We start from the raw sequence: 8065 nt of genomic DNA, 5'->3' as shown, positions 1-8065 counted from the left end.
GTTCTATCCCTGGAGTCGCTCAGTGGGTTGAGGATCCGGAATTGCCGTGAGCTGTGGTGTAGGTCACACAGACGTGGCTCCGATCCTGTGTTGCAGTTGCTGTGGTGTAGGCTGTCAGCTTCGATTGGACCCCTAGCCTGGGAACCTCTATATGCTGCAGGTGCAGCCCTAAAAAGCAAAAAAAAAAAGTTATTTGGGAGTTCCCCTTCATGCTGCAGCAGAAATGAATCCTACTAGGAACCACGAGGTTGCAGTTTCCACCTCTGGCCTCCCTCAGTGGGTTAAAGACCCTGGGTTGCCCCAACTAGGTCTCATATGCCACTTGAATCTCCCTGTGTTGTGGTTGTGGCCCTGGTGTAATAGGGCAATTCCAGCTCCCACTCGACCCTTGGCCTAGGAACTTGCATGTGCCACAGGTGCGGCCCTAAAAAGACCAAAAAAAAAAAAAAAGGTTTATTTGGAGTTCCCTGGTGGCTCAGTGAGTTAAGGATCCTTTGTTGTCAGTGGCTTGGGTCGCTGATGTGGCACAGGCTGGATCCTGGCACAGGAACTTCTGCATGCCATGGATGTGACCAAAAAAAAAAAAGGTTATTAGGAAAGAAGGAAAAGCAGATGTTCATCACAGGCAGTTGAACCAGTACAAATATTTACTTGACCATTTGCTGTATGCTAGGAACCAGGCACAGCAAAGCAAGGAATAGAGATACTCACCTGCCCCCATGGGGCTGCTGCTGTAGACACACAATAAACCACAAACACTACAAAGGGGTGAACGATCACAGTCACTGTGGACACTGGGCATCTGGCTTCCAAGGGGCCGCGATTTCCACACCCTCTTCCATCCCTGTTCTCTCTTTCTGCCCCAGTATCGCCCCACTCCAGTCCAGCGACCGGCTCTTCTCCCTGCTGGGCATCACCCCTGCCACCCCACCCAGGGCCCAACCCCACAGGGTCTGCCCAACCAGGAGGTGGATGTGTAAGGCACAGTCACCAGAGCAGGTGGCTGTGGGAACCACAGATCTGGCAGACTCCAGGAAACAGAATCTGACCACTATTGGGAGCCCAACAAACTTTCCTGGCAGAGTCCCTTTCTCTATAGGCAGAGAGGTCTGGAAGGGTCTATTGCCTTTCTCTCAGCAGAAGGGCTCCAGAGGGTGAAGTGGTGAGTGTTGGGTCTGTATCTTCTCCCTGGGAACACCTCTTGTATTTATTTTAGAATCAAGCCAATGGGCTCATTTGCCCCAGTCATAACTGTGCTGAATCTTGATGATTCTGCATGCACCAGTCTGCATGCTGTTTCCCCATTATTTTGTTTATGTATTTATTTATTTGCTTTTTATGGCTGCACCTGCAGCATATGGAGGTTCCTAGGCTAGGGGTCAAGTCGGAGCTACAGCTGCTGCCTGTGCCACAGCCACAGCAATATGGGATCTGAGCTGAGTCTTCAACCTACACCACACACAGCTCACAGTAACACCTGATCCTTAACCCATGGAGCAGGGCCAGGGATCGAACCTGCATCCTCATAGATAGTAGTCAGGTTCGTTACCACTGAGCCACAACAGGAACTACCCCTATTATTTTAATTGTTTCTTTTCTAGTAGTTTTGTTTTCTCCTTGCTTATACTACAGAGTTTTATCTATTGCAGTAGTTCTCAAAGTGTGTGCTGTGGACACACCATGGGATTCCTGAAACCCTTTCTATGAGTCAGTGAGATTTTTTTGTTTTTGTTTTTGTATTTTCTTGAGCCGCTCCCACGGCATATGGAGGTGCCCGGGCTAGGGGCCTATTCCTAGGCCAGAGCCACAGCATTGCAGGATCTGAGCCGCCTCTGCGACCCACACCACAGCTCATGGCAACGCCAGATCCTTAACCCACTGATCAAGGCCAGGGATCGAACCTGCAACGTCATGGTTCCTAGTCGGATACGTTAACCACTGCACCATGACGGGAACTCTGAGTCAGTGAGTTCTAAACTAAGTTCATAATAATGCTTTTTTCCCCGACTCCCATTTTCTCACAAATGTAGAGTTTTTCAGAGGCTTCTTGATGAGTAACAGATTGAAGGTGTTAAAAAGAGTCAGACATCAGTATCTTGGCGAAAACAGATTTTATGCAGTAACTGCTGATGTAGGGGAAAGAGATAAGCTCCATTTGAAGATGTGCCCAACTGGTTGTTTTGAAGGGAGAATGAGGGAATCAGAAGGGGGGAGCGCGTGAGAAACGACAAAGCGTGGGTCGCTGTAAATGTGATGGGGCCATCTGTGTCTGCTGCTGGACATGCCCAGTTAGGAATTAGGGTTGGGGTAAGTTAGGGTTCTATCCTCCCACAGAGACTGGAGACAGAGGCCCAACCTTTTCTGATGACTGCATTTCAAAGGAATGGCTTTCAAGTCCCTGAGAAAGACACTTCTGAGTTGAAGGAAATACAAAGACATCTCAAAGGGGCAGAGAAAGGATTCACAATTGTAAACCCTTTTTAGTCAGGGCTCTAAGAAAGGGCCCTCAGGAGTTCCCGTCGTGGCTCAGTGGTTAACGAATCCGACTAGGAACCATGAGGTTGCGGGTTCGATCCCTGCCCTTGCTCAGTGGTTTGAGGATCTGGCATTGCAGTGAGCTGTGGTGTAGGTGGCAGACGCGGCTCAGATCCCGAGTTGCTGTAGCTCTGGTGTAGGCCGATGGCTACAGCTCCGATTCGACCCCTAGCCTGGGAACCTCCCTAAGCCGCAGGAGCGGCCCTAGAAATGGCAAAAAAAAAAAAAAAAAAAAAAAAAAAAAAAAAAAAAGGGGCCCTCAGGTGTTGGCTAGAGCAAACTGCAAATTCCTGGCAGCGTTTCTCAAGAAAGCATTTTGACCGGAGGCTAGGATCTCCATAGAGACACAGTCTTATGCTTCTAGAAGCCATGTAAGTGTGTGGTCATATCTTAGCACAAAGTTTTGGACAGAGTTCTTATTTGCTGAGAGTTGTGCAATTCTCAGAGGCATAAGTGGTTATGATACTCCAGCTGCCTTCAGGCAGGCCAAACGTTAAAGAGATCTGCAAAGAATAAAACAGTTTCCTAGGGTTCCATCGTGGCCTAGCGGTTAAGGATCTGCTATTGCGATTGCCTGTAGCACGGTCACTGCTGTGGCGCAGGTTCCATCCCTGGCCTGGGAACGTCTACATGCTCCGGGAGGCCAAACACCAAAAAACCCAGATGCCTACCCGGCTAGCTAAGTGATCTTAAGAAAGTCTCCGTACCTCTCTAAGACTCAGATACCTCACCTGTAAAATAATGTTGGCTCCCTCAGAGGCCTGTGATGAGAAGGAAAGAAACTGATGGTAAATGTGAAATAGTTAATGCGAGTCCGGCACAGAATCAGTGCTAGATGTACAACACACGCTACTCGCACGGAGCGGCTGATGTGAATGCGCTTGCGAATAGATATATAACACGTGATACATAACACCTGTTCCTATTTCATACACCTTTTTGTTTTTTTGCTTATTGGTTTTTTGTTTTTATCTTTTTAGGGCTGCACCTGCGGCATATGAAGGTTCCCAGGCTAGGGGTCGAATCGGAGCTGTAGCTGCCGGCCTACACCACAGCCATAGCAACGCAGGATCTGAGCCGTGTCTGCAACCTACACCACAGCTCACAGCAACGCCAGATCCTTAACCCATTGAGTGAGGCCAGGGATCGAACCTGAAACCTCATGGTTCCTAGTTGGATTCGTTTCCGCTAAACCACGACAGGAACTCCCACCTTTTTATTTGGAAAAATTTCAGAGAGATTTCAACAGAAACATTAGTTGCAAGTTCACCGACAGTAATATTTTGCCACATTTCCTCTTTCCTTCTCTCTCTCTCATTACACACAATCAGGAAAATATTTTGTCAGCCATTTATACAAATTTTTTTTTTTTTTTTTTTGTATATGGAAAGTTCCCAGGATAGGGGGCCAATCGGAGCTGCAGCTGCTGGCCTACCCTGCAGCCGCAGCAACACACGATCCGAGCTGAGTCTGTGAGCTACACCACAGCTCACGGCAATGCTGGATCCTTAACCCACTGAGTGAGGCCAGGGATCGAACCTGAATCCTCATGGATGCTAGTCGGGTTCTTAACCCGACAAACAATAAATAAGTGCTGGAGAGGGTGTGGAGAAAAAGGAACCCTAGTACACTGTTGGTGGGATTGTCAATTGGTGCAACCACTGTAGAAAACAGTCTGGAGATTCCTCAGAAAACTCAAAATAGAACTCCCATTTGATCCAGCAATCCCACTCCTGGGCATCTATCCAGAGAAAACCACAACTCACAAAGACACATGTACTCCGATGTTCACTGCAGCACTATTTTCAATAGCTAAGACATGGAAGCAACCTAAATGTTCATCAACAGAGGAGTGGATCCAGAAGACGTGGTACATAGACACAATGCAATATTACTCGGCCGTTAAAAGGAACGAAATAACAGCATTTGCAGCAACATGGATGGACCTAGAAATTATGCTAAGTGAAGTCAGTCAGACAATGAGACACCAACATCAAATGCTATCACTGACATGCGGAATCTGAAAAAAGGACACGTGAACTTCTTTGCAGAACAGATACTGACTCACAGACTTTGAACAACTTATGTTTTCCAAAGGAGACAGTTCGGGGGGTAGGGGGAATGCGCTGGGGTTGTGGGATGGAAGACCTATAACAATCATCACTGGATTGTGATGATCATTGTACAACTATAAATGAAATAAATTCATTGAGTAATAAAAATAAAAAAGATTTGCTTTTCCATAACCAATAAAATTCTATCAACCACACATACAAATAAAAAAAATAATTTTTTTTTTTTTTTTGCTTTTTATAGGGCCACACTTTTGGCATATGAAAATTCCCAGGCTAGGGGTTGAACTGGAGCTGCCAGCCCACACCACAGCCACAGCAACATGGGATGCAAGCTGCATCTGCAACCCACAGCACAGCTCACTAAACGAGGCCAAGGATCGAACCTGTGTCCTCATGGATACTAGTAGGGGTTGTTACTGCTTGCCACAACAGGAATTCCTAAAACCATTTTTTCAATTGAAGTACACTTAATTTACAAGGCAGTGTTAGCTCAGGTGTACCACGAAGTGCCACATGTACCTACATTCTTTTTCAGATTCTTTTCCAGGTCCTATTTTCCTCATCATCCTGCTAGTGCTCAAGTTAAAAAAAAATAAGTAAATAAGCCTGTTATTGGAGTTCCCATCATGGCTGGGTGGTTAATGAACCCAACTAGGATCCATGAGAATGTGGGTTTGATCCCTGGCCTTGCTCAGTGGGTTAAGGATCCCACATTGCTGTGAGCTGTGGTGTAGGTCGCAGACATGGCTGGGATCCTGAGTTGCTGTGGTTGTGGCAGAGGCCAGCAGCTACAGCTCTGATTCAACCCCTAGCCTGGGAACCTCCATACGCTGCAGGTGCAGCTCTAAAAAGACAAAAAGGCAAAAAGGCAAAAAAAAAAAAAAAAAAAAAAGCCTGCTATCCAGCATTTCTTCAGTGAACAAAGAAAGCTGTTATGTACTAGGAACTGTTTGGCAGTAAAGAAGACAAAATCCTGACTGACCCTCATAAACTTACATTTGTGTGTGTCGGGGATTGTTAGGGTTTGTTTTTTTTTTTTTGCCTTTTCTAGGGTGGCTCCCGAAGCATATGGAGGTTCCCAGGCTAGGGGTTTAATTGGAGCTACAGCCACTAGCCTATGCCAGAGCCACAGCAACGTGGGATCCGAGCCGCGTCTGTGACCTACACCACAGCTCACGGCAACGCCGGATCCTTAACCCTGAGCAAGGCCAGGGATCAAACCCTCAACCTCTTGGTTCCTAGTCGGATTCGTTAATCACTGCGCCACGATGGGAACTCCTAGACATATTTTAAATACAGTCTATTTTATGTCGGATGGTATCCATCAGGATGGACTAGGTTCTCCTGGGGTAACAAGCGAGCCCCACTCTCAGTGGCTTCAATCTGTTCGCACTCACTGGGCACTGGGCTGGCAGCGGGGTGGGCGGGCAGGGGGTGGTGTCCAGGTCCTCACAACCTCTCTGGATGGAGAAGCTGCTGTTTTGACTGTTGCTGGCCCCCAGCCTCCCACCAGAGGCTTCTGGTCTCAACTCCCTTGGACCCCACAGCAGCGATCACATGCACGGCTCGGCTGAGCGCCTCTCCGCGGGATCTGCAACGACTCAGCCCAGCCTGCTTGAGGGCCGGGGACAGAGAAAGTGCCAGCTGCTGAGAAGACGGTGGTCTCCGTGGGACTTCAAGTTCCCTGGGACTTCTGCTCTGAGAACTTCAAGGTCAAAAAAAGAGCACAGTGGGTGGGGAATCTTTAAGATGAAGCTGTGACGTTTACATGGAGAGTGAGCAGGACAGACTACGAAAACAGACTACACAACCTGAAAGCAGAAGAGACCTAAACATAGACACAAAGGCTCCTACATCAGTTAGATTTCTGATGAGAATTAGATCATAGCATAAAGAATCCCTGGGTAATAGCAGATACACAGAGCACACTGTTTGATGGCCAACTGACAAAATTCATACAGCCTTAGCGTCCCGTCTAAAGAGCTAAGATTTTAAGAGCTGATCGTGTCCAAAGAAAATCAGAGCTTCCATGGTCTCCAGAAGGCAAACATACACGCCATTAGTGGATCTGAATCATCCGAGGTCAAGAGCATTCTGCTATTCTGCTTACGGTCGTCAGGAAATATCGTGGCACAGAACACCTGCACAGTAAGTAAAATTCCACCTGGTAAGCTTGATCCAGACTTTATGAAGAAGGCTCAACATTTAAATTTGTATCTTGTGTACAGGGTGTTTACAGGACAAAAAAATAAATGCACTCTTTTTTTGTTGTCTTATCAAGACATTGCGGCATTTAAGCGAAGCCTCGAGTAGGGCTTGGGATTCAAGTCTGCAAGGTGGAATCACGGCAGGGCCTGTGGAATGATGTTCCTGAAAACCGATCCCAAGCAGGATCTGGATGAACCGTCAGCTTCACTCACATGTGTAGACAGAGCAGCAGTGTAAAGTTTAAAGGAACAGGTTCTGTAAATTCTGCAAGCTGTATCCATGCAGGAAAGCTTGGGCCAAAGGGTGCACACAGCAGGTCTGAGGCTGAGAGTTTTAGGAGGTCCTGTGGGCAAGGCTGGCCCTTGGCTGGCCTGCGGGAACTGGGCTTTTAGTGCTGTCTGTACTTTAACTGACAAGGCTGTGTCCCTGTGCCTGGACTGTGGAAATATGTGTGATCTACTCCAAGCGCCTGGGAGCCTGGGATGTGGTGCATGCTGGCAGAAGGTGCCTTTTTGCCTGGTCTCTCGTGTGCTTTGTGTGAGCCCCTCAGGAGAGGGAAGGTGCTGGAAGCCTGCACAGGGACATCAGGGAGATTTTGCCGGCCTTTTCGCTTATGATCCATCCCTCATGCTACTCCCTTGCCGACACTCTCGGCCACGAATACAACTATATGCTGAGCCCATGAGTTATTCCAGGAAATCTCTGGATGTGGACGTGGTCTTGTGGACCCCCAAGAGTTCCACCGCTGCTTTTATCAAAAATATATTTAGGAGTGGAATTCCCTAGTGGCACGGCAGGTTAAGGATCCAGCACTGTCGCTGATGTGGCAAAGATTTGATCCCTGGCCCGGAAACTTCCACAATGCCAGGCACAGCCAGAAAAACAACAACAACAACAACAACAACAACAAACTATAAATTTAAGTGAAACCAAGAGGAAACAGCCATCTGGATGCACACGTTTGAGACTACTCTTCACATGTTGGGATGGGTCCAGGAGTCCGAGATTCTAGCACTTCCCTTCAGGTGGGTCTTATGCATATTCTGATTTGGAACCAGTGGCCTCTGGGTGTGAGGATGATTTGGCTGGAAAGGTCTCAGGGTCCCATTTCAAAGGAGCCCACTGCTTGGGCCCTTAAGGGCCTCGGGAGTTCGCTTTATGAAAGGGCAGCTCTCCCCGAGCAGGGCCTGAGGCACTGAGGGCATACACAGCAGCTGCAGCCCCCCATGTGCCCTCAGGCATCCGCA

At 47.9% G+C, this 8065-nt stretch overlaps 1 protein-coding gene across 1 annotated transcript in view; it reads right to left on the bottom strand.

The window, feature by feature from the left end:
• LOC110261339 (zinc finger protein 444) overlaps window positions 1-8065 on the bottom strand; it is a 996914-nt gene that overhangs the window by 249579 nt on the left and 739270 nt on the right. The gene's annotated exons all lie outside the window — the stretch shown is intronic.

The sequence above is a fragment of the Sus scrofa genome, chromosome 6, assembly GCF_054392235.1.
Source record: "Sus scrofa isolate SSC_HxYL_T2T_F1_AM1 chromosome 6, Sscrofa_HxYL_maternal_Yorkshire_Landrace_v2.0, whole genome shotgun sequence".
NCBI lineage: Eukaryota > Metazoa > Chordata > Mammalia > Artiodactyla > Suidae > Sus > Sus scrofa.
The sequence above is the reverse complement of the archived record's forward strand: the minus strand, read 5'-3'. Positions and strand labels throughout refer to the sequence as shown.